Source organism: Lemur catta, unplaced genomic scaffold (genome assembly GCF_020740605.2).
Source record: "Lemur catta isolate mLemCat1 unplaced genomic scaffold, mLemCat1.pri scaffold_47_ctg1, whole genome shotgun sequence".
In the NCBI taxonomy this organism is placed as follows: domain Eukaryota; kingdom Metazoa; phylum Chordata; class Mammalia; order Primates; family Lemuridae; genus Lemur; species Lemur catta.
This window is the reverse complement of record NW_025423854.1, coordinates 1010403-1033624: the sequence shown is the minus strand read 5'-3', so window position 1 is coordinate 1033624 and position 23222 is coordinate 1010403. Positions and strand designations below refer to the sequence as shown.

Sequence of the window (23222 nt, the reverse complement as noted above, 5' to 3'; positions counted from 1 at the left end):
TGCTTGCAGACTTGACCCTGCTGGTCTGTGCTGGGGGGATTCTAAGTCTGTGGCTGGTCATTATTGTCAGCAAAACCTGCTAAGGTCTTTGAGAATTTTTATGACCAGCTAGCGCAAGGGCAGGGCCACATGTCCATGCTATTGCTTAGAGAACATATCTGTTTTCAAGTGACGATTCATTCTAGTTTTATTTTCGTAACTACATAGGGCAGAGTGGAGCTATGTATTAGTTTATTAAGTATGAAATGTCTGATTTCCTTAAGTACTAAGTCTGACAATTGATATCTCGGACATTTCACTCTGAACTTCTTGTTTTATGCTTATTGTAAAGGTACATCCTTAGCCTTTCAAACACACATTTTGGCTTATGATTATCTTTCAAATTGTTTTTAGATCAATTTTTACGAAACCATGGCTGTGTCAAAAATTTATGTTATTTTTGAATATGAGTTCTGTTGTCAAACCAATGCAGTGCAGACAGCTTGAAGTATCACCAGAGTGTTTGGGAAGGATGTGGCTGATGAACACTTGGTACGTGGATGGTTTCAGAAGTTCTGTTCTGGTGATTTTAATCTCAAAAATGAGCCACATGGGTGACCTGAGACCAAAGTGGTTAATGATGAGCTGAAAGCTGTAGTGGAGGCAAATCCATGTGAACCTACATGTGAATTCGCAGGGAGTTAGCTACGCTCCCAGCAAAAAATCGGGTCCCTCAGGCAGGGGTCATCACAAAAGATAAGGAAATAATAGAAAATAGAATATAATAGAATATGGTAATAAAAGAATACACAGAGACAAAAGTACAGTTTTATAAAAAATAGATTTATGAAAAAAGGGGCAGTCTTGGGAGAACCCACTGCGTTCCTGTGAACTGTGAGGCCACCAGTAAAGTTTCACATCAGTATTTATAGGTACAGTGATCGGTTGCCAGGGGTAAGAGATTTACATAATAACAGGTAGTTCATTTTAGGTTCAAAGTCTCCTAAAAAGCCTCTAGAGATTGGCCAGCGCGGTGGCTCACGCCTGTAATCCCAGCACTCTGGGAGGCCGAGGCGGGCGGATTGTTTGAGCTCAGGAGTTCAAGACCAGCCTGAGCAAGAGCGAGACCCCGTCTCTACTAAAAATAGAAAAAGAAATTATACGGACAGCTAAAAATACACACGTATATATATATATACACGTGTGTGTGTGTGTGTATGTATATATATATGTATATATATATATATATATATATATATACACACACATATATATATATATATAAATTAGCCGGGCATGGTGGCACATGCCTGTAGTCCCAGCTACTCGGGAGGCTGAGGCAGGAGGATTGCTCGAGCCCAGGAGTTTGAGGTTGCTGTGAGCTAGGTTGACGCCACGGCACTCACTCTAGCCCGGGCAACAGAGTGAGACTCTGTCTTAAAAAAAAAAAAAAAAAAAAAAGCTTCTAGAGATCGTTTAAGTAACTCTATGTATGTGAGCAAAGGGTTACAAAATCTTCCTACGACAAATTTCTAAGTTCTAAGATAAAGCTATCACTTTAACAGAAAGGAGAAACAGAGATATAGTGGCTCTATATTTCTTTTATCTAGTTATTGTGGATTGAGACAGGTAGTCAGGAGTAGAGCAGGAACTGTCCCTTGGGCTAATTGCTTTTAGCCACAGGTGTCTGTCTGTCCGGCAGGCACTCTTTGATCAGCTGTCATCCCATGGCTCCTTGCAAACCTGCTTTGTCCTAGAAAGCAGGTGAGAACCACAGGTTTGAGACTGCAGTGTCACCTTGGAAAGCAGCTGCCACTGACCTTTGAGATGCGCTCCTGAGACAAGGCAGCTTTTGGTTTGTGAATTAACACGTTCACATATTCCTTCAGGGCAAAGCCCTGCAAAACTCCTGAGATCATTTCTGTCTCTAATATAGCAATATTAATCTATGGAGAAACATGAATTGGCAGCAAGGTTTGACATTACTATTCCAACAATATTGGAGCATTGGAAACAAATCACCAAGGTAAAGAAGCTGGATAGATAGGTACTGCATGAATTAAACGAGCATCAGAAGAGAAATCATCTCGAAGCTTGCCTTTCTTTGCTGTCACGACATAAAGATAAACCATTTCTACACTGTATTGTTATGTGTGATGAAAAATGGATTCTTTATGACAATCACAAGCATTTAACACAACGGTTGGATAAAGATGAAGTGCCAAAACACAAGCCAAAACTGAATATTCATCAAAAAAAAAGCTAATGATATCTGTTGGGTGGTCCAGCACTAGTATTATCCACTACAGCTTCATGAAACCTGGTGGATTGATTATAACAGAAGTCCACTGCAGCCAATTGGATGAAATGATGAGGATGCTTGCAATAAAGAAGCTGACACTGGTTCAATAGAGACAGCCCAATTGTCTTTCAAGACAACGCTTGACCACGTGTCACACAAACAAAGCTGCTCAAACTACAGAGGCTGGACTTGGAAACTCTCTGTCATCTACCATATTCACGAGACCTTGTACCAACTGGCTACCACTTCTTCCAGGCTTTGGACCACTTCTTGCAAGGAAAAATATTCAATACTCAACAAGCTCTGAAACCTCCTTTTGCAATTTCACAGCCACTCTCTCTCTCTCTAGGCTCTTCGCTGCTGACATAAACAAGCTACCATTAACATAGCAAAACTGGGTCTATAGTTTAGCTGGATACTTTGATTAATTGTACTGCTTCTTGTTTGAGATAAAATAAATGACACTTTTGATTCTATAACAGACATTTTATATTTAATGACCTAATAAATAAAGATGATTCCAGCAGCATTTTTTAAAAATGCACTACCATACTGAATCTTACTTTCTGACAGGCAGGGGAGTACAGTGGCTTGGGATTCTGGTTCCACAGCTTCAGGCCAGCTCTGTGGTAGCGGGTAACTTACTTTCCCTCTCTGTGCCTCAGTTTTCTCATCTCTAAAAACAGGATATGATAGTAACCTACCCCATAGAACTGTTATGAAGATTAAATTATTTAACATTTGTAAATAATATCTGGAACATAGTAAATGCTCATTGAATTTTAGCCATTACTCTTGCTCTTGTTGACATCAGGTATAAAAGAATAAATGTGACTCTGGTTCATGACCTTGGGTAGAATCACAAGATAAGCACTGTTTTAGGGAAAAGTATTTGTACAGGGTATTTTCATTATCCAAAATAGTCTCACTAATAAGGTACTATTAGAGTAGAGCAGTGTTACAAAGTAAGATCATTAAATAGAAGCCCATGGTACAGAATACTCTTACAGTACATTGATAGGTTTTGACTTTCTGCAGTATCATATCTGTAAATAATAAGTCCTTGAGATTTTAGCTTTTTGGATCAACTTGCTGTTAACAATTTAATTTTTTTTTTTTTTTTTTTTTGAGACAGAGCCTCACTCTGTTGCCCAGGCTAGAGTGAGTGCCATGGCGTCAGCCTAGCTCACACCAACCTCAGACTCCTGGGCTTAAGCGATCCTCCTGCCTCAGCCTCCCAAGTAGCTAGGACTACAGGCATACGCCACCATGCCCGGCTAATTTTTTCTATATATATTTTTAGTTGGCCAGATAATTTATTTCTATTTTTAGTAGAGACGGGGTCTCGCTCTTGCTCAGGCTGGTCTCGAACTCCTGACCTCGAGCAATCCACCCGCCTTGGCCCCCCAGAGTGCTAGGATTGCAGGCGTGAGCCACCGCACCCAGCCAACAATTTTAATTTTTAACTTCTGTCAATGTTATGTACTTTTCCATTAGCTGAAAAGGACTCCCCAGGTCATTATGCAGATGTCTCTGTCAGGACAGTGTGCCCTTGAAACATGCTGTTTATGATCTGACTGTCTGAAGTCTTCCAGGACACACAGTTTCTGGCTGGCAGCATAGATGGTGCAGCATTTATGATCATTAAGTGGGTGCTAGTCTCTATGTTGAGCGTACATCTGTCACTGGGGATGCCATCTCGGTGTGAATGTGTGTGGAAACCTCAAGGTGGGTCCTTGGAGAGACCATTGCTGTGTGATTCTGAAAGGTTAGGTTGAGGTCCGTCCCTTGGATTTGCTCCTGTCCTCTCTTCTTCAACCACCCCTCGGTGTCTTTGCCATGTGCTATTGTCTTCGTGGTCTCCGTCTCCACCTCATCTCCCACCCATCTCCCATCCTGCCCACCCCCCAGTGACCTTTCTAAAGGTCTCTTCCCAAATGTGCTTACTCTCCTGGGCAACACTATTCATCCTTTTCCTCACACCACACATACATACACACAAACATGTATACCACACACTCCCCCACACACGCTGCAGACAACACAAACCCCCCACACTCACATACATCCTACATACACACCATGAACACCTCCCATATACTCACACACACCACACACACACACTCACTACTTCAAAGGCTCCACTTCACCCACTACTTCTACCCTGACCCTAAACTACAACCACTGGCTTACTTCCACCAGGATTTTCATTGCCCCTTCCTCCAGGGGACTTTGTGTCCATATCTGGTCTCCCTAGGGAGGGTCTAGTCCTTCTGCAGGGTCTCCATCCTCCTCCCCTGTGCCGGCTGAGTCACTGGCTCTGCTGGACCATCTTGGTTTTCCGGCCTGTCTTCCTTTGACAGCTCTCATCATCATGCATTGCAGGCACCTTTTGACAAGTCCGCATTCCGGCACCAACAGTACCTTAGTCGTTTTTATGTTCTAGCACCTTGGATTGTGTCTGACACACAGTAGACAGTCATTTATAATTTCTGAGCACCTGCATGCATGAATGCACACAGATATCAGGATAAACATTCAAAAAGTGCTTTCCTTTTTACTGAATCTGTGATCCAGTTCACTTACCTGTTGGCTTGCACCTGAGATAATTAAATTTCTATTAAAAATATTAATAAACTAAGTGAATCTCAATATTATCTCTGCAATTTATGCTTTCATTGAGATGGGCAAAGACTATCGACAGTAGGCCCCATGTGTAGGGGGTTGAGTTAGAGAAGTAGCATAGAAGGCACTGGAATCTTCAATGATTTCTATTTATACCACCATACAGAAGAAAAAGGATGAAAAAGACATACATAAATGAGATTAGAAACTAAAAAAATGAAGTTATATAAAATTATATACTGTGCAAATTCTATATAAAATCTCTCTTTTCCATTTGGTGTACAGTGCCTCAGGATTTTTGTCTTGTAACTTATTAATAGGAAAGTTGTACCATGATTACATTGCCAAAACTACCTGAATAACATCTGTGCTAAGTTTTTATGGAGATTACTTTAAGGTTGACTTGGCATAGACTAAACAGCATACATTTAGAGGGCACAATGTGGTAAGTTTTGGTGTATGTAGACCCATGAAACCATTACCGCTGTCAAGGTACTAAACACATCTATAATTTCTGAGGACACTCTTCTTTTCCTTTCCTTCCCACTTCCCCAGGCTCCCCCATACCCGGCCAGCTGCTTATCTATAGATTATTTTGCATGTTCTAGAATTTCATATAAAATGGAACCATTCAGTACTTACACTTTTTTGTCTGGCTTCTTTTATTCAACATAATTATTTGGGGACTCATTTTTATTGTTACATCTAAAAAGAGTTCATTCCTTCTATTCCTGAGTAGTATTCCATTATATGGATATACTCATCTGTGGCTATGTTTTCAATGTGTTCCCTCCAAAATTCAAATGTTGCCTTTGTGATAGTATTTAGAGGTGATGCCTTTTTGAGGTGATTAGGCAAGGAGGGCTGCCCTGTCGTGAACGGGATCAGGCCCTTTTTAAAAGAGGCATCATGCAGTGTGCAGTGTTCAGCTTGCTTGCCCTCCCACCTTCTGCCATGTGAAGATGCAGCAAGAAGGCCCACCTGAGATGCTAATACCTTGTTCTTGGACTTCCTAGTCCCACAACTGTGAGAAATTAATTTCTGTTCTTTATAAATCACCAGTCTATGGTATTCTGTTATAGCAGAACAAACGGACTAAGTAACCTGTTCATGGGCATTCATTTGAGTTGTTTCAAGTTTGGGGAAGTTATGGATAAAATTGCTATGAAGAGTAGTGCACGAGTCTTTATGTAGGAATATACTTTCATTTCTCTTCAGTAAATACCCAGTAGTAGAATGCCTAAGGGCATACGACAAACACATGCTCAACTTTTTTTTTTTAATTTTTTATTTCAGCATATTACAGGGATACAAATGTTTACGTTACGTATATTGCCCTTGCCCCACCAGAGTCAGAGCTGCAAGCGTGTCCATCCCCCAGACGGTGTGCACAGCACCCATAAGGTGTGAATATACCCATCCCCTCCTCCCCCTTCCCCTCTGCCTGACCCCTGAGGGATGTTACTACTATATGTGCTCTTAAGTGTTGGTCAGTTAAGTCAATTAATGCCAATTTGATGGTGAGCACATGTGGTGCTTGTTTTTCCATTTCTGTGATACTTCACTTAGTAGAATGGGTTCCAGCTCTATCAGGGATAATGCCAGAGGTGCCACCTCACCATTGGTTTTTGTGGCTGAGTAGAACTCCATGGTGTACATATACCACATTTTATTAATCCACTCCTGTATTGATGGGCACTTGGGTTGTTTCCACACCTTTGCAATTGTGAATTGTGCTGCTATAAACATTCTAGTGCAGATGTCTTTTTTAATAGAATGTCTTCTGTTCTTTTGGGTCGATGCCCAGTAATGGGATTGCTGGATCCAATGGTAGTTCTACTTGTAGCTTTAAGGTATCTCCATATTACTTTCCACAGAGGTTGTACTAGTCTGCAGTCCCACCAGCAGTGTATGAGTGTTCCTGGTGGCAGTCTGATTTTAAAAAACCACTTCTATCCTTTTTTTTTCTTTCTTTTTTTTCTTTTTTTTTAATTTGAGCTTATTATGGGGGTATGAAAGTTTAGATTATGTATATTGCCCATGCCCCCCAACCCCCCTGAGTCAGAGCTTCAAGTGTGTCCATTCCCCAGACAGTGTGCATTGCACTCATTATGTAGGTATAAACCCATCTCCTCACCCCACCCCCCACATCTTTCCAACACCCAATTGATGTTATTTCCAAATGTGCACTTAGGTGATGATCAGGGAAACCAATTTGCTGGTGAGTACATGTGGTGCTTATTTTTCCATTCTTGGGATACTTTACTTAGTAGAATGGATTCCAACTCTTTCCAGGAGAACAAAAGAGATTCTATATCACCGTTATTTCTTATAGCTGAGTAATGAGTGTTCAATCTTTGTATTTTAGCTTGTAAGATGTCCAGGCAGCCTTGAATTATGAGGAGCATAAACTTTGAGTCTATCTCAACAGCAGAAGGAAAAGTTACCAGGTTGAGGGATGGCATATAGAAAACAGAGAGACAGAGAGCTTGAGAGACTGGACATTTTAAATACATAGTGGCAGGCTGACCACTTGAGCTCTGAATTTTCGTGGATACGATTTGCCCTTCAATTAAAACGTGTGCTCAAGCATTGGCCATAACCACCTGCAGTCCTAGCATACCTGGCATGCCTTTCAATCTTTCCATTTACACGCATACTTGTGAGTAGAGGTGCCCTAAACCAACCATAGTGCCCAAATGGCATCATTCTCCTTGTCTTTCCTCAGGTTTGCAGGATTGGTTACCTGTTTTTCTTTAGAAGAAGAAATCAAACTGTAGTCTAGGGGTAAGTGTGGCGGATCACAGTGTGCTGATTGTGGGCACGACTCCACAAGGTATCACCACTCAGTCATTTCTCACCTCTCACTTGTGTCTCAGGTACTCTCCCCAGGGGTCTAACACCTCTGAGAGGGCTCAAAGTACCCAGTGATCAGCTCCTGTATGCGTTTCCTGTACAAGCTTTCTTTTAATTAATTTTGTTGGGGATTCCCTATAGGGCCACCTCACCCCACAGAGAGTCACCCCAGGCACTCCTATCTGCACCCCTAGTCACCCAGGAATACCCTCAGCTGACACAGATAAATGCCCTCTCTCTTCAGAGCTGGGGAACTCAATCTCTCATTTATCTGCAAACAGGACATTTCAGTTATATCTTTCATTTCACAAATGCCCAGAAAAGCCAATTCAAAGACATTTGGGGAGGAAGAGGCAATGAATGGAGAAGACCCTTTAGAGTGGACCTCAGAGTCAAAATTAGGATCCTCGAAACAATTTCCTACAAAAAGAATTGATAGCTGAGAATAAACCAGGATCATCAATAAAGACTGTGAGCTCTGGGGACTCAGGAGGACTTACCAGTTCTGCCCGAGGGAAAGCTCATCCTCAAGTGGCTCAAGGGTGTCATGCTGTTACCTGGAGTTGATGTTGGGCCTTCATGGAATCCTGAGTCTTCTCTGAGCCCCAGGTGTGAGCACCATCTTGTCAAAAGAACCCAAACTGTTTAAAATAATTACAGGGGTTTATTCTGATCTGAAGATGTGTGACTCACCTGGACAACATGGCCTTAGAAAGTCCTGAGAATATGTGCCCAGACTACTGTGGTACAGTTTGGTTGTATACGTTCATGCAGATAGGAATTTCAAATAAGTCCCTAACTCAATAAGTGGAGGGCGTGTATTTATTTTGCCTGAAATGGCAGGACATCTTAAAGAGTGTTCTTATATGTTATAGGTGTATTTAAAGGTTCTTTGACTTGTAACTCCTTAATGCATAAAGCTGTCTTAAGGCTTGGAATTTTTTAACTTAAGAAATCTGTTCATCGGAGACAAGCCGTTGGATGTTTACTGAAACTCAAGCGATCTCTTATGTAAATTGAAGGCCTATAGGTTTGCTTTAAGTTTTACCTTCTATAGCCTTAGGTCTGTTAATGATTTGGCATCTCATTGTTATATAGTATAATGTCTCCAAAAAGATAGAGGTGCATCATGATGCAGGTCTGACCTACCTTTTCACAGCCAGTATCTGAGCCTTAGGTTTTCTCTGCAGTCCCCTTGGCCAAGAGGGCGTCCATCCCATCACAGCTGGGGGGCTTTTTATTTAGTTCATACAGACATGATTGTAGAGTGTTCTTCTTTCGGTCTTGATCCACCACAATCATTGTGCGGCCTCTTCTGAAGCTGGTGCTCAGTGAAATAGTTGACATTCAGCAGAAAAATATTATCAGGTTGCTATGAATACCTGGTCTACCCCTAGCAACACCATATCCTAACAGTGCTAGGGGAGTTTCCAATTATTAGAGGTTGCCTCTCTCTTTCTTAGTGCCTCCTTTTGGCCAAGGCCAAAGAAAGTCAGGTTTCTGGATGTAAATCAATGATCTCTACCATTTCTGTGATGTTGCTAATCAGCTGCTTGTCCAGAGAGCACGGCCTATAGAAAAATTAGGGCTTTTAATTCACCATCTTATAATAGGACACCTTTTTGTTTCTAGAGCACTTCATAGCTGTGAACTAACGTAAAATCATACCTACCATAATAAAAAAATATGTCTTTCTTTATCTTTTGGCAATTGATATATCAGGATGATGGCAGTTAATGTAACCACCTGGAATTATTTTATTTCTGTGAGAAGCTTGTATTTCAAGGCCTAAGTTTCTGATAGCATACTCAGCTTCATAACTTTTTGTTTTTTTGAAAGTATTTACCACATAAAACCTCATTAAAATCATGGTTGTTTTGTCTGTAAGGTTTACATTACTGTGAATAGTTCCCAAAATGGTGGCAAGTAATTGTTGGGTTCAGGTGGCGAACAAAGGGTGGCTGGTTCAGAGTGATGCAGCACTGGATGTAGAGAACTTTGAAGAGGAAAGTGGCAATATCTCATAGGATGTCAGGTGACTGTCAATAAAGGAGTCTGTGTAGGATAGGAACCAGTAAGTGTAGTGGAAACTCTGGAACTAAATCAATGGAAGTTTTCATGCATTTTTCTATTGCTGTTATAGATCCCAAACAAGGTGGATATGGCTTGGCCACTAGATCTAAAAAAGACTGAAATGAACAGTAGGTCTCTAATGATTCCCACATACCTGATTCAGCATTTGGTCAGAATGTTCATAAACAAAAAGTGAAAAAGGATTTGTGAGCCTAGAATCCTAGAGAAAAATCTGAAAGTTTATATTTCAGTATTTATGTTTAAATAGGAGCATGCTTCTTTTACCTTGAAAAGTACACAGCTATGAACACACACTTCTATTAATACCTTTCACTAATATACACTTAACCTAAGATCAACTCTCTTTTGGATTTGCCAGGTTTGGAGCATTTTATTTTTTGCACAGAGGGAAGTAAAACATACATTTTTTTTGTTTTTAAATACCAAGGTTGAAGGACAAATGGCTCTCATAACAGTTTTGAATTATTTAAAACCTGAAGAGTTTTAAACCAACCAGATAAATTCCAAGTTCAGCACATTCAGAACCAGGATTTGGAAATTCAAACTCAGATGGGTTCACTGTCCTGTGTCTTTCAGAAAAACGGGGGTGGAGGGAACAATTAAGGGGAAAACATATGGAATGAAATCAGTGTAGATATAAACTTTACAACTTACATCAAAATTCATTCAAAATCATCCTCAGACTTAAACTACAATGCAAAACTTTAAAGATTCTGGGAAAAATCAAAGAAGAAAATTTATGTGGCCTTGGGTTTGGTGATGAGTTTTAACACACAAGAAAAAAATCTGATCCACAACAGAAAAAATAATACCATGGCTGTTATAACATTCAATATTTATACTCTGTGAAAGGTCAAGTTGAGAGAATAAAAAGACAAGCCAAAGAATGATAAGAAATATGTGCAAAATACACACCGGAGGAACAATTCACATTCTACATATAAAAAGAAGTCTTGAAACTCAACAATAAGAAGACAAACACCCCAATTAAAAAGGGGTACAGATCTCAACACACACCTCACCAAAGAAGATACATAGATGGCAAATAATCATACAAAAAGATGCTCAGCATCCTATATCGTTGGGGAATAGCAGATTACAGCAGCAATGAGATATCACAGCACGCCTGCTAGAATTACTAAACTCTTAAAAAAGGACAAACCATTGCTGGAGGAAAGGCAGGAATTCTCATTCATTGCTGGTAGAATGCATAATGGTACAGTCACTTTGGAAGACCGCGTGGAAGACTAGAATATGCCACCCCAAGAGATAGCTCTTTTTGTTGTTGTTATTGTTTTGGACAGGGTCTCTGTCCCCCAGGTGGGAGTGCAGTGGCACGAACACAGACCACTGCCACCTTGAACTTCCAGGCTGGAGCGATCCTCAGCCTCCCAAGTAGCCGGGACTCCAGGCATGAGCCACCACCGCCAAATAATTTTTATGTGCGTGTGCAGATGGGGCCTTGCTCTATTGTCCCGGCTAGTCTCGAACTCCTGAGCTCAAAGGATCCACCTGCCTCGCGCCCGGCCTATAATTAGTTTTTAATGGAGAAAATAATTTAAAATAAATCCTGTTTGCTGTGGTGGCTGCGGCCCACGTTATTTCCCAAGAGGCGAAACCGTGGAACTGTGGAAACCCCAAAACCCGAACTGACCTGCGCGCTCGAGAGGCGCCCGCGGGGGCGGGGCGGGCTGGGCTGGGCGCGGGGGGCGGCGCGGAGGGGGCGGCGCGGAGGGGGCGGCGGGGATGGGGCGGCGCGGGGGCGGCGGGGACGGGGACGGGGAGGGGCGCTGGGCCGGCCGCGCGCACAGCCTGACGCGGGAGCCGCCCCGGCGCTGCGGGCACGCGCTGGAGGTCTGCGTGGCGCCGGCACCGGCGTCTTCATCTGCCCCCTGGCGCTGCGCGACCTGCTCCCCACCTGCTCCTGCGTCCCCGCCGGGGCGCCGCACGACCTCTCCGACGGCGGGCGGGGGTGAGCGAGGCCGCGCCGCCCCTTCCCCGCCTCTGCCTCCCGGGGGTCCCCGCCTCTCCCTTCCGGGGTCCCCACCCATCCCTCCCGGGGTCCCCACCTCGCCCCTAGGGGGTCCCCACCCATCCCTCCTGGGATCCCCACCTCTCCCCCGCCACCCGCTCCCGCAGGTGTTTCCTACCTGTCGCTTAAAGTCATAGATTGGAAAGGCCCCGGGTCGGTGAGGTGGGAAGTCGAACTCCCCTCTACTTTTTTCCCCATCTTTCTTAATAAAAGTAAGACTGAAATATTTCCAATAATCAAAATAAAGTTAAAAATCTCATCCCTTCGTTTCCCCAACCTCCAGGTCACTTCCGTTAGTTGCCTGGCTTCCAGGCAGGTCCTTGTACCTACGCGCATCTGTTCATGTGTAGGCTTAAAAACTTTCTGAAACAAATGTGATGCATTTTCCGAAGAAAACATCTTGGACTAGTTCTTGTTTTTTTTCCTAATGTTGTGAACATTTATTAAAATAGTAAACCTTACTTTATAAGAAATGAAATAATATATTTATATGGTAATTTGTATTCCTAAGAAAATAACAGCGTCCAATTAGACAAGAAAAATTTTCTATTTTTCTGTCACTACCTAACAAAATCATGCATAGAAATTTCCATTTTAAATGCTAATTTTAAGAGAATTAATGTTTAAAGAGCATATGTCATATTTTAAAAATAGATTTTCTATGCCTCTAGAAAATTGGACTAGTTCTTTTTAAACATTGTATTAACAAAGCCATTCAGGAAGAAGGAACACAGAAAACATATGCCCTCTTGGTTGATAAAGGAGAGGTGATATTCTCCGTCCCTAGAAGGGAGCAGACATTACAGAGGAGCCATTTGGAGCCACTGAGTTAGGAGCAGTATGTGGAGGCTGAGGAAAAAAGTAGACCCCACATTTCCCGAAAGATCAGTCCCCCCAAAGAGACACAGCTGGAGAGTGTCCTGTTGTGATCCCACAGCCAGAGGTGCATTGCATTCTCGCCACTAAGGCTTACGTGCACCTTGGGAAGAAGGTCCTGGTTGTGTCCCCATTTTCACAGTTGGGTACATTCTTGTGGTCACATCAGAATTCCTGGAAAATGGTTGGAAATGTGAGAGAAATGGATCATTATGCCTCCAAGCCCTGCCATTTCCACCCCATTTCCAGTTCCTTTTAAACTCATGGAGGGTGTTTCTTTCATCCTACCACCACCAATTTGAGATCTTCAGGTTACTTCCCTAGCATTCCTTTTCTTTCATTAACTTGCACTGAGTCTAATGTTAGTAGGTCAGGATGCTGAAATCTTTGAGTCCCATCTCATCCATAGTGTAAATATTTCCAAAAAAGCATTAAACATCGGGTACAGAGCATTGACTAGAAAATGACGCATCATGTGGAAAGCCGTAAATTGACTTATGGGTTAGAGACTTTCTTATGTACTCTGGTAGAATAATTGCATCTGGGTAAAATTGCCCTGTGCAACTAACTCCGTAAAATTAATGGGAAAGGTTTTGATCGTTATTCAGAATTGTTTTTGAAGAAAAGACAGAAATGTTTTCATTTCTAAATGTTTGTGAAAGCAGATTTATGAAGTATGTTTGCACTGCTGGGTGTGTATAGTTCCATTTGAAGAGGCGAACATAACTAAGCCAAGTGGGAGCTTATACTGGGAATCAAAGACCTGAATGACTGTTTTGGCTCTACTACATGTTAATTCAGCATGTCTGGGTCTCACTTTTGCAGTAAAACATTAGGGATTAGAGAAATTTGAAAGTGGAATGAGGCAGAGATTTAGCCCCAGCCGTCCTGGGAATGATGCCCAGGGAAGGCCACATGGTGCATCTCCCCTGCTGAGGGCTTAGTCGTTCACTGCCGAGGTTTTTCTCAAGTTTTCTCGTTTCCTTGCTTTCTACTTCATGGAGAATATGTCACTCCAGCTTCTAAATACCTAATTAAAGTAATATGCTGTTCATGCATTTTGTAGGGTTAGTGTGAGAATAAAGCCTGTTAGTAAAAGTGCTTTGAAAAAACTTGGTCATGTCACAAAAGTGTAAGGTATTCATTCTATTAAGGCTGTTTAATTGGAGGTGGCCTATGTTTATGTGGGACCAGATTTATAGAATAAATAATGTTTTTAGATATCAAGTAAACTACACCAAAACGGAAGTTCAGGGGAGAGGAGGGAGCCTGCAGTGAGGCTGGAGATGGATATGGAAAGAGAATTAACTGGTACGCTGTAGGATAGGATAATAATCATAAAACTCTCCATAAATTGACAAAAGGGAGTTCAAGAGAATGTGATCTGAGCCGAAAATCAGTTCAGAATTTGTTATTTTACAAAGGTATTGAGGATCCCCAATATGGCAAAGCATTCTACCTTGGGAATAGAAAAATGAAGTTATTTATGCCCTCTGGGCCTCAGAGAATAGGAGATACCCCAAATGAGCAAAAGTAGAATTTGGTAAAAGAGGATCTATTCTGCTGGAGGAGCACGGAAGAGTCAGGAAGCCTTCCCCGAGGAGATGATATTCTAGCTGGGTCACAAAGAAAACTTTAGCCTGTTCCCAGCACAGCGTGTGTTCTAGAGACCGGGATCAGCCTGAAGTTTGGAGGAACGAAAGAAGGCTGGTTGTAGTCCAAGAATACCGTGCAAGGCATTTCTAGAGTATACAGTTTCTATGTGGGGAATGGTGGGAAATGAGATGGAAAGAGGGTAGAAAACCAGTTCTAATTCTAGCCTCCTTTGTGACTCTAAGCATGAATAAGGTGAGTGGGGAATGTTGGGGGAGGCATGGAGTAGTGGCCTTGCTGGGAACCCACAGGGCTCTGCCCACTTTCTTCCCGCCGTGGGTACAGGCGCAGCCAAGGGAAGGGACGGTCTGCCCAGGTGTGCACTGACCTCTGTGAGTCTCCCTGAAATCCTGCTGTGCACAGTGAAAGAATTTCCTAGTGGTGGCTGGCAAGTTGACTAAAAGCAATTTCAAAAAAGGAGTTCCAGAAATATTCTAAGTAATGGTAGCATCATCAGGAGAAGTACACATCCAAGTGCATTTATAGTACTACATTTGAAGAGTACTCAGGTAAGAAAATATAGAAAATTAACTTTCTCAGCAGCTCTTCTGAGAGTTCCTGGGGAGGTTTTAAAAACACAGGTGCCTGGTTTCCACCCCTAGAGATTCTGATTTAATTGGTCTGATTGTGATAACTGGTATTCAGTTTTCAGAAGTTCCCCAAGTTAGAAAAGATTATAATTTGCAGCTAAGGTTGAGAACCACTGAATTAGTGTAAATGCTGACAGCTCCAAGACTCAGGCTGTTAGGAAGATTAAAAGAAATAATGGATGTAAAGTTTTTATATGGCACAGTGCCTACCACATATACATTGCATTTTAAAAATAGCAGTGAGTCAGAATACTTGAAAAATGCAAGTCTCTCAAAAATACTTGAGATATAATTAACTGAACTTTTGATTCGGAATTGGACATTTCATATTTAATGAGCTCATACAGAGGTTTTCAGTCTATTTTACCCGGAGCCGTGATGACCAGTGTGGGTGAGTGCTGGGGTAGCTGATGCTCCAGCAGCAGCAGGGCAGTTCTGTCCTCTCTTTTCCATAAATAAGAGTTTTGCATATAACTTTAGATGAATTTTTAAAAAAGGATTTTACTGGAAAAAAGGGAAGGAGGGAGGGAAAGAAAGCACACACTGTACATAGAATGAAATGTTTAGGTGAGTTTTTCGAGATTGAGAGCTGAAAAATTGTGAAGTGGGTTAAAGGAAGTTGTTGAATTCTTTTTTTCATTCTTTTTCTTTCTTTCTTTCTTTTTTTTTTTTTTTTTGAGACAGAATCTTACTCTGTTACCTGGGCTAGAGTGCAGTGGTGTGATCATAGCTCACTGCTCAAACTCCTGGGCTCAAGCAATCCTACTGTCTCAGCCTTCTGAGTAGCTGAGACTACAGGTGTGCACCACTAAGCCTGGCTAATTTTTTAATTTTTTGTGGGGATGGGGTGTTGCTATTTTGCTCAGGCTGGTCTTGAACTCCTGGCTTCAAGTGATTCTTCTGCCTCTGCCTCCCAAAGTGGTAGGATTACAGGCATGAGCTACTGCACCTGGCCAGGAAGTTGTTGAACTTTTATTTAGTGAAAAAGCCTTAATTTTCTGGGCCAGTTCAGAGCAGTGGGCTTAACCTGAAACTTCTTCAGTTCTATTTTATTTTTCAATTTGTGGTTAGAAAACATCACTTACATTTGTTATTATAATAATTTTCACTTTTCTATGACATTTCAGAAATTCCAAAGTTCCTGAGGAAATTACACATGATGAAATTGATGTAAAATCAACAGTATTATGGGACTTTTAAAAAATACTTAGGCTGGGCGTGGTGGCTCACGCCTGTAATCCCAGCACTCTGGGAGGCCGAGGTGGGAGGATCGCTCGAGGTCAGGAGTTCGAGACCAGCCTAAGCAAGAGCGAGACCCCTCTCTACTAAAAATAGAAACAAATTATATGGACAACTAAAATATATGTAGAAAAATTAGCTGGAAATGGTGGTGCATGCCTGTAGTCCCAGCTACTCGAGAGGCTGAGGCAGGAGGATCGCTTGAGCCCAGGAGTTGGAGGTTGCTGTGAGCTGGGCTAACGCCACAGCACTCTAGCCCGGGCAACAGAGCGAGATTCTGTCTCAAAAAAAAAAAAAAATTCTCAAGTGGGTTATTGAACAGATGATTTACGAGCATGCAGGCAAGGGTGTGCACAGCATGTTAAGATGAGAGAGGGTGATGTCACGGAAAGAACTGGACTCACAAGACCGATTCCGCCTTCGCGGCCTCATCCTGTCAGTAAGCAGCTGTGTGGACATGAGCACATCACTTGACTTCTTTGAACTACAATATCTTTATTTGGAAAATAAGGTTATCAAATTAGTTGTCCTTTAATAGTCTGTTTAGCCACAAAGAACATAGCATCCCCAAGGGTACCAAATTTGCCACAATTATTTTAATTGGGCTTCCCAATGATAAAAGAGCTGCCATTTATGAAAGAGTACATCACATATTAATACTCGGTATTTATGTCACTTTATGAAATACCATGGTCCCATGACAAGAAGGTATTATTAATCCCTTTTAACAAATGATGAAATGGAGGCTCCAAGTGGCTAACAACAGATCAGATAAGTCAGGATCAGAATGTATCCTGATATCAAAATCAATTGACAGGTGTCCCATGCTGTTACGAGAGGCAAAGGGAACATATTTAGGGTGGATGACACTATAATGAGATAACACTATAGGAGCATGGCAACAAAAGTTCTTTTTTGTTTGCATAGTGATATCTAAAATATATTGATACCATATGGATCCATGTTCATTTCATGAAAAGTTTCTTCTGGTATTCCTGTAACCTTGAACTGTTTAACACTTTTATAAACAATTTGGTTGAAAGAATAGAAAAAAATTTGGGTCAAATTTGCAAGAAAAGAAAAACAATTTAAGACAGATACCCAGATTAATAATTTATTCACATATTCATTTATTCAAGTATCACATCCAAAGCAGGATTTGAGTAATTAAGCTAATTCATTCACAGAATGGTAAGTATTAAACACAGTGAAATGTGTTAGCATTGAAAGTAAATTCCTGCGCTGGGCATCTAAACTGTCTTTCTAAACATAAAAAGGCCTTAACTTTGAACAGGGCTGGGATTTGGGAAATTGTAGCAAGTAGTGAGAGTGGTTGGGATCGACTCTTGGGCTGCCATTTGCGGCTCCCCAAAAGGATTGGAAAGGGTGATACCTAAATATATTTTTCCCTTAGTCATAGGATAGGAGGGAGGAGAACCTCGGGCTAACAAAAACTTGTATGAAATTGATGCAGGTCATCTCAAGTTGATTTCAGGTCTAACAAAAGCCAACCGTTGGAAATTTCTAGCATGAAAGACTGATGTCACCTTCAGGCGCAGTCACAGAAGGGAGTGCTCAGACCTGGGGAGGCAGTACAGGCCCCCGTTTCTGTGTTGACTGGGCCACGTCCTGCCCGTGTGGTTCCCCTCCCACGTGGTCCCCAGGCCATCGTGGCTGCCTTTCTCCGTGGATCTTTCTGAAAGGTCTGGAAAGCATATCGAGTGAGGAGCAGCCGGGACAGTTAGAAAAGAAAAGGCTTAGTAGTGACACTGACACGAGAGCTTCTTTCAAATATTTGAGGAACCGCTGTTTGGAAAAGATAGTTGGTTGGTTCTGAGACTTTGAAAGCAAAACTAGAAGTGGGTGAAGTTGAAAAGCACTGTCTCCAAGTAGAGCCTTTCCCAAACTGAACGGCACGCCTTTGGGGATTAAGAGCCTGCTAATCACTGGTTCTCTTCAATTCAGTGAACATTTATTGAGTTCTTACTGTGTGCCATTCTGAATGCTGGGAGGACATCAGTGGTAAAAGTGGGCAAAAATCTTCGCTCTGGGGTTATTAATTAGTAGGGGTAGGGAGACTTTCAATAAATAATAAAATAAATCAGTAAAATATATGCATTATGTATAAGATGTGTGTATCTGTGTTAAAAGGGGAAAAAATTATGGTCTAAGAGTCGAACAAGAGATGAGGAATGAGAGGAGATGGAAGGGAATGAAGTAGAATGCAATCGCAAATACGGTGTTGGAGTAAGTTGGCCTCACTGAGAAGGAGACTATATTAGTGAGGGTTCTCTGGAGAAATAGAACCAACAGGATGTACAGAGATGTGTAAAAACAGATTTACTAGGAGGGATCGGCTCCCATGGTTATGGAGGCTGAGACAGTCCCTGACCTGCTGTCTGCAAGCTGGAGGCCACAGGAGGCCCGGGGTGAAGACCCAGCCCAGACATGAAGTCCTGGGAGCCAAGGGGCAGCGGTCTGAGTCTCAGTCTGCGTGTGAAGGCCGAGCACCGGGGGACAGTGACGGCACCGGGGGCAGTGACAGCACCAGGGGACAGTGACGGCACGGGGGACAGTGACGGCACCGGGGACAGTGACAGGCACTGGGGACAGTGACAGGCACCGGGGACAGTGATGGCACCGGGGGACAGTGACGGCACCGGGGGCACTGACGGCCAAGGGCAGGCAGAGAGCAGGTTTGCCCTTCCTCTACCTTCCGGTCTGTCCCAGCCCTCAGTGGGGGGGTGCTGCCACCCGCAGTGGGGAAGGGGGGTCTCCACTCAGTCGGGGGTTCACACACTAGTCTCTTCCAGCAACACGCACCCCGGCTGTCTAGGTCTCCCTCGAGCCGGTCAGCGTAGCACTTGGAATTAACCACCGCAGCGACGTGTGAACAAGGACTTCAGTGAAGATGCGAGGGAGTTTTCTTAGGGAGGAGCGTTGGAAGGAGAAGGAAAAGCCTCGCAAAGCCCCGAGGTGCGAACGTGGCAGCGGTTGAGTGTCCCTGGTCTGAAACGTTTGGGGCCAGAAGTGTTTCGGATTTTGGAGCATGTGAGATTTCAATTTGTGCATGAGGGGTGCTTGACCTGTATTTACGCAGAGCATTTGGAAGCGAAGTTTAAGAGAGGATCGGGACCACATGACCTCTGGGAAAGCCTCTGCCAACTCCACATTCCCGGAGTTCCTGAGTCTGACGGTCGAGAATAACGAATCTGGTGGCCGTGAGCAGGTGAGTTCAGGAGCAGAGGTGCCAGACCAGGGCTCACAAATTCCCACGGTGAAGGGGCCAGACAGACAGTGTAAACATTTTAAAAGATTAGCAATGTATTAACATATTTTAAAACATTATGTAAATGGAATCAAGCATGTTTGCAGGCCAGATATTGCCCAGTGGGCACCAGTTTGAGACCATGGTACTGGAGAAAGTAAACTCAGTTAATAATCCTTCTATAAAGTCTTGGGCAGGGAATCAAAGGAGAACAAAAGAAAAAAGAAGAAATCTGGGAGTCTTTGATAAGAATTATCTGTTTGTCACAACTTGACAAGGAACCAAAAGGGAAGAAAGAATCAAAGATTACTCTTTGCTGTAGAGCCTGGGAGACAAGTTCACCCTGACTTTGGTCTTCCCCAAGTAAAGGTCACTTGGATTTTTCCTACACGTTATCAATGGCTGGATACTGATTTATCCTCTCATTGCCTTATACACAATTCCATAGCATTTGGGAACTTAGAATTCAGTTAGAGAAAGAAAACATAACCCAATACAATCTTTTTCAATTATTTTGTGTCGATGATGTAATTACAGTCATGAAACTCTTGCATGGAGGCTCAGAATTAACTATGATAATTACAAAGAGACAGATAAAACATTTATTCTTTTTGATATACGACTTTTCCTGTTTCCTGGCTGCAGGTGCCTTCGTTTGCAAGATGGTGCCATTTGTCCAGGCTACGGCCATCGTGGCAGAAATTCTCACCATGACCCGCATTGCTGTGGAAACTTGTGCATCCTTTTAAGACGAAGCGGCAATACACCCACCGAAGGGCGTTCACGACGCTGGGTGAGGCCGCTGGGTGCGCCGTGGCGGTGCTGATGTCATTGCAGAACAAAGAGAACCATGTTTATAAACTAGATGAGTAGCTTCTCCTTTGACTTAGAGGTCACTGGGGTGTCATTTGAGGGTTTCAGTCCTCTCCCTGTTTGCTGCTCCCTCTACCCTCGCTCTCCGCCAGGCCCACTGCACACTGAAAAATCCATCACTTTGCATACACTTCTTCAGTTTAAGTCTGAAACTTCTCAGCGCTGCTGCCAGCTGATCTAGAATAGCCTGTTAGTGGCATCCATGTCAACATTCGTTAGACTGGCAAACTGCCATCCTAGTGAGGAAGGCTTTAGGCTAAGGTAACAGGCGGGTAGATTTTGGCAGAGGGCAGAAAATGTGTTTTTAGAAAAGTGGAAAACAGGGGCCCTGCTCAGAGGTGGCCCTGGGGGTGAGAACACAATAGTAGGAGGTCACAGCGTGTGTGGAAACGATGGGTACTGAGCCCTGGAGATGCCAGACCCAGACAGATGCCACCCACTCCATGAGTTTGCTTTACACATTCCTGGGTCTCAGTTCTGTAACTGTACCTGGCTGAGCACGTCAGGATGGACACATACCTCATGACAAATGGTAAATTCGAAGCAGCGTCCTATAACCTAGTACCTATAAAACAGAATAATTTCTCTATTCAATAATTACAATTGTGTCATTTAAAACCTTCTTTACCATAAACACAACTTATGGATTAAGTGAGTCTCAGCTCCCAGAAACCCAAAGCAATACCCAGTATTCTCAATGGTTCCACCCACTATAGAAAGATCCAGCAGAATTTAAGCTGGGGAATCTGCCCCCAAATCAAAGCTGAGGCTCTTGATTCTGTCCTCTTTCTGGTCTGCTAAGATTCGTAGGTTGAAATGCTCCTCTGCGGTTAATCTGGTTTTCCTTTGCTAAGGGCACATCGTCCAAGCAGTTCCTCTCGACAGACTCGTGGGGGACAGGGAATTTGGAAGGAGCACCCTGGGTTTTTTTCTTTTGTTTTTCTTTTTTACTGCCACGAGCACCCTGGTTTTTGAAGTTATAGGTGTTTGTTTTCTAAATAAGAAAATAATACCTCTGTTATTGTGCTTACAATAAACGTACTTTGGATTTTAAGAAGGAATGATAGAGGGTGGTGTCTGACCTGTTTAAAGTTATCCATCCATTCAACAAACATGGATCTGCCCCTATGGCAGCCAGGACTTTTCCCTGGAATCTTATTTCAGGAAACAAAACAATAAAAATGGCATTGTCCTTGCCCTCAGGGAGTTCAGAGGAAGTTGAGAAGAAGTGAGGACAACACAGGCCCTGCACTAGAGACAGCAAGGAATTAGTGTCAGTTTAGTAGGAAATGTTGGTGGCCTTCAAAGCGGCTTTTGAGTGAAATCCTGGAAAATGAGTCCACAGACAGGCAGTGGTTAGGGTGGCCCATCCAGGGTAAAGGCATGAATCGTGAAAAGCATGGTGCATTCTGGGACACAGGAACTCAGAACAGGCCTCGGGTGTGAAGACCTTGCACAGGTGTGAAGACCTTGCACAGGTGTGAAGACCTTGCACGGGTGTGAAGCGGGAGAGAGGTGAGTGAGATCACAGAGCACCTCAGCGGGTTCATCCTACAGGCAACAGAACACTATTAGGGAGTTTTAAACATTTAAATCCTGTCCTGGGAAGACTATTCCAGAGCAGTGAAAGAGTAGAAGCGACAACCTTGGAGGAGACCATTGCACTGCTCCGCGGCAGTGACTGGCTGCCCTGAGAATAGGGGGTCTTGATGATTAGAGAATTATACATGGATATATTTTGCTCAACTGTGGGCTATTCTGATGATTTTAACATTTTTGCAGGTGTGGTCTGGTTGGTGGCAGTCATCGTGGGATCACCCATGTGGTACGTGCAACAACTTGAGGTAGATGTAGACTCGAGACTGGGATCGATAATCTTATTGTTCAACTATTTTCTCCTCCTAACAATAAACATTTTCCTTCCTGCAAGAGTATTATAGAAAATTTGTGTGAACTCATTTATTTCACGGAAGGTTTTTCAAGTGGAAGAAAATAATTTGTTTTTTTTGTGTTTGTGTATGTGTGTGTGTGTGTGTGTGTGTGTGTTTTGAGTCAGAGTCTCAATCTGTCACCCTGGCTAGAGTGCTGTGGCATCAGCCTAGCTCACAGCAACCTCAAACTCCTGGGCTCAAGCAATCCTCTTACCTCAGCCTCCCTAGGAGCTGGGACTATAGGCATGTGCCACCATGCCCGGCTAATTTTTTTCTCTATATATATATTTTTAGCTGTCCATATAATTTCTTTCCATTTTTAGTAGAGACAGAGTCTCGCTCTTGCTCAGGTTGGTCTCGAACTCCTGACCTCAAGCGATCCTCCCGCCTCGGCCTCCCAGAGTGCTGGGATGACAGGCATGAGCCACCACGCCTGGCCAGAAAATAATTTGTTTTTAAGATTTTTTTTCTCTGTTTTATTTAGTTCTCATTGATACTATGTTAACACTTTAATGCTTAAAATGAAATTTTAAAAATGTACCAACGTCACTTTCTACATTTTCCTGCAAGCTGAGCATGCTTTTCCTAGTGTTCTCAAATGCATTGTTACATTTTAAGAGTTCAGTGATTGCTCTAGGTTTTTCTTTTATTTTCAAGTCATGTAAAAAATTGTAATAGATTGTCTACTTATTAGTGGATTCCCCTTCATAAGTCTTTTCTTATCGGCCTCCTATTCATTAACAAATTGAAATTCTACTTGGAAGCATGTTGGGGATCATCTTATCCAACCTCTCTCCTTTCCCTACACCTCTGTCAGATGGCCCAGCCAGGCGCGGGGAGTAACAGCAAAGGGGACACTATGCAGGTGTTGAGCAGCCAGTCACCTGGGCTCAGTGCCCTCTGG

General features: G+C 42.9%; 1 long non-coding RNA gene across 3 annotated transcripts in view; it reads left to right on the top strand.

Moving 5' to 3' along the window:
* LOC123629822 overlaps positions 1-22321 on the top strand; it is a 36944-nt gene extending 14623 nt beyond the window's left edge. For 2 of the 3 annotated variants that reach the window (XR_006732301.1, XR_006732300.1), the window contains exons 4-6: positions 19347-19475; positions 20160-20307; positions 22170-22321. This is a non-coding gene — a long non-coding RNA (uncharacterized LOC123629822). The remainder of the gene's footprint in view (positions 1-19346; positions 19476-20159; positions 20308-22169) is intronic. The other variant, XR_006732302.1, reaches the window with a different exon arrangement.
* Positions 22322-23222: the final 901 nt, after the last annotated feature.